Consider the following 3512-nt stretch of genomic DNA (forward strand, 5'->3'; position numbering starts at 1 on the left):
CTACTGGGAATTACTGACTACCCCAATTATGGACCGTTCATTTTTTTCCTAATTTTTTACTAGGGCAAACAAAACCAGACTGACCGTTTTTGCATGTGAACTGATAAATATTAATTCTTTTCATGTTGACCATATTAACCAACAGCTTTAAAAATGTTTCTTGGCTCCCTGTTGCCCTCAGCGTTACCCATCCTCTTACACATGGCGCACTGAGGTCATTAGAACCCAGTTACACTAACTGCCATTAGAACCCCAATGGCAGGTGTGTAAAAACAAGCAAATAAAAATCTCATTTTTTTTTACATGAAACTTTATTTCTGCTTGAAAACCCTATTCTACCACATGACAGAGCCCCAATGAGAGTCAGTTCAGGATGAGTTCACTTCAGTGTTTGTCCTCTTCTCATTCCTTTCCAGGTTGACCTCTTTCCTCTATGCATGATTCCTGGCTGACAACGACTGTCCCCAGGCAGTTGTTGACATGTGGACACCCTTTCCTCTAGGTGCAGGTCCACATCACCATCCCTGCGGTGTCCCCTCAGCTCAACAGCAAGCCCTTGGCAGGTCTTTCCTCCAACGTCCAGGTCTTTTTGGTATTTTGGGAAGATTCCAGTACTCTGCCTGGAAGAGGACATTCTCACGAGAGTCCAGGTGAACATAATTGAAGCTCCAGGATGCGAATTTCCATTCACTTAAAAATATGTGATTTGAAACCACTGTGATTTGATCGCTACACACTGCAGACGTGTATCAAAATAGCATACTCTACTCCATAACTATGTACACATGTGTCAATTCATTTAAAAAGTATGGTCACTGTACTCACTAGGGAATAGGCTATTTCTTGGGTACCTAGTCAGTGTGGTGGCCTTGGGACAGCCAGTGTGCCATGGAGGAGGTACATGGGCTGAGCATCCTGGGCTGCCTACCACGCCCTGTACCCTGGACGCTGGCCCTGGCTGGCTGCTTCACTTGGGCTCACTGCCCTCTGGCTCCAGGAGGGTGAGGCAGAGCAAGGCACTGGCAGGAGATGAAAGGGTGGGATGGCGGAGGTGGAGATGTTCTTCCTGCTCCCTTCCTTCCTACACAGGTGGGCAGGGCTGCATTCCTTTAGGGAAAGCCGTATGTCATGGGGCTGCCTCCCACAGACACAGCTACAGTGATGGCTACAGAGACCACTCTCAGCCCCGCCCTTTAGGTCTGAGGACAGCCATGGTTGCTGGCTCCCAGGTGTGTCCACCATCCCTGGGTGACTTCCCTTCAGCCTGCCCTCGGCTTTGCAAATGGGTTCTTCACTCAACTCTCTCTGTTGGTGTGTGCCAACCTATTTCCTACCGGGACCTTATTGAATCAATTAAGGTATAGATAGTAGCAGCTTACAAGAGTGCCCTTGCCACCAGGATAGAGTGACTTTTGTTGGATCTGGAGTGGGTCAGGTTGTGATGAGGAATTTAAGTCTATTCCCACCTCATGGTAATGGACCCAACCCACTGGTCCTGGTGACAGCTGGATTCATAGCCCCTTCAAAGGGAACTACCTTGCCCTCAGCCCTGGTGAAGAGATAGCCTGGGTGGCTGTTTCTGTCCCCATGTGTCTCTGCTCTGTCCTACCCTTTTGTCCCTATCAGTACGTACCTGAGCTCATGGGGTGGTCAGCCACCTATGCTTCATTAAAAAGGATGAATGAGGCCTACTGAGATCTTCCTTCCTAAAACAGAATCAGAGAAAGTAAAAAGAAGAAAGTAGTAAGTGAGTCTGAAGTGGAGAAATAAAGAGAGAGAGAGAGAATCAGGCAAAATAAGTTCACATGCAAGGGAGGCCACAAGGGGCCCTGACAGTTTAAGGTCCTGAGGAAGGTCGGAGCCATGGTCAACAGAAGCCGTGACGTAGAGAAGGAGAACAGGCCTGAGGAGAAGGAAAATGGGTCATGCAGATAGACCAAGGGGGATAGACCTTGAGAACAGGGTCAGCCGAGGGTCTCAGGATGTCCTCCTGGAAGAGGTTGGGATGGCCCTCTTTGCTGTGGCCACAGAGTTTGTGTTTGCATGGTGAGCATAAAGCCATCGTTATTTAGAGGTGGCATCTACTTGGAGTGTCTCAGGAGAAGCTGATGGATAATAGGGTTGGCCCTGGGCGTGGTCCCTGAGAACCCCACATTCCTCGTGCTCCTGCAGCCCGGGATCCTGTCTGAACAGTTATCCTGGTCGCTGGATTCCTGGGAGGTTGCCGAGCAGGGTCGTTAGGAGTGTGGTCTTTGGAGCCAGTCTGTCTGGATATCCCTTCCAGATTTGCCACTTCTTGGCTAAGTGACCCTTGGGCAAACTCCTAACCTCAGCAAGTCTCTGTTTTCTCATCTGTAAATGAGGACGATAATTGCATCCCAGAATCATTGTGAGGGTTAAATGAGTTAATACACAGGTGAGTGATTGACACATGCTAAGTACTTCCTCAATTTGGTGTGCTGATCACCCTGATAAAACCGCCCTATTTGCTCATTAAAGGGCAGTGGGGAGGAGGGATATAGCTTGAATCACCTTCTGCTTGGCTTCTGACCAGCTGTGTGACTTTGCAACTTACCTCATTTTCAGTTTCCCCATCTGAAAAATAGGAGTCGAATAACGCCCCTCTTACCAAGCTGTGGGAGGGACCCTCAGACAACATGCAGGGAAGAAGTAGAAGTAGAAGTGGGCAGAACTAAGTGCTGCTTAACTGCTAGCGTTATCACGAGCAGACCTCTCTCCTTAGTCTGAAAGAGGGCTTTTTCATTCACATGGGGCTCACTGCAGTAGTTCTGGTGTTGAGTTTACATTAATTAATAATCCCCTCTCCTATGCAGAAAACTTACATACGCTTTTGGTGGTCTTGATTACTAGATACTTCCAAGTCAAAAACAAAAACAAAATACAGGTTGAATGTAGCCAAAAGGCTTACAATGCAGGAGTATTTTGAATTTCGGTTATTTTTGGATTTCAGAGTATTTGCACAGACCTAATGAGATATCTTGGGAAGGGGACCCAAATCTAAACACAGAATTCATTTGTTTCACATATACCTGTGCACATAGCTTGAAGGTAATTGTATACAATACTGAAAAAAATCTATGCATGAAAAAGATTTCATGATACAGAATTTTTCACTCATTGGTGTCATGCAGGCACTTGAAAAAGATCTCTTCAGATTTCAGATTAGGGATGCTTAACCTGTGTGTTTACCAAACGCTGGCGTTGAATACATGCACTCCTGTCCTGCACATTGAGCGTCTGTTAGCCTTGACCTAGAAATTGGTCTTTAGAAAGAGGAGTAAGATCTTATTCCTACCCACGAAGAGTTTATAGCTGAGCGAGGAAGACGGGCATATGAGCAATGATTTCCTCTCAACGTGATGCTTTCTTTAAACCGCACAAGGGTAAGGGCAGCTCAGTGGATGCTGTGATGTACCCTGACTTCAAGCAGGGGCAGGAGTGACCTCAGGTTTTGCTCTGCAGTATTACATCTGAATTGGGTCTGGAAGGAT

General features: G+C 46.9%; 1 long non-coding RNA gene across 1 annotated transcript; it reads right to left on the reverse strand.

Moving 5' to 3' along the window:
* Positions 1 to 321: 321 nt before the first annotated feature.
* LOC141415726 (uncharacterized) lies at positions 322 to 2080 on the reverse strand. The gene is made up of 3 exons (XR_012440665.1): positions 1952 to 2080; positions 1634 to 1706; positions 322 to 690 (listed from the first exon to the last, which is right to left on the reverse strand). It is a non-coding gene; the product is annotated as an uncharacterized lncRNA (long non-coding RNA).
* Positions 2081 to 3512: the final 1432 nt, after the last annotated feature.

This window comes from Castor canadensis, chromosome 13 (assembly GCF_047511655.1).
Source record: "Castor canadensis chromosome 13, mCasCan1.hap1v2, whole genome shotgun sequence".
Taxonomy (NCBI): Eukaryota; Metazoa; Chordata; class Mammalia; order Rodentia; family Castoridae; genus Castor; species Castor canadensis.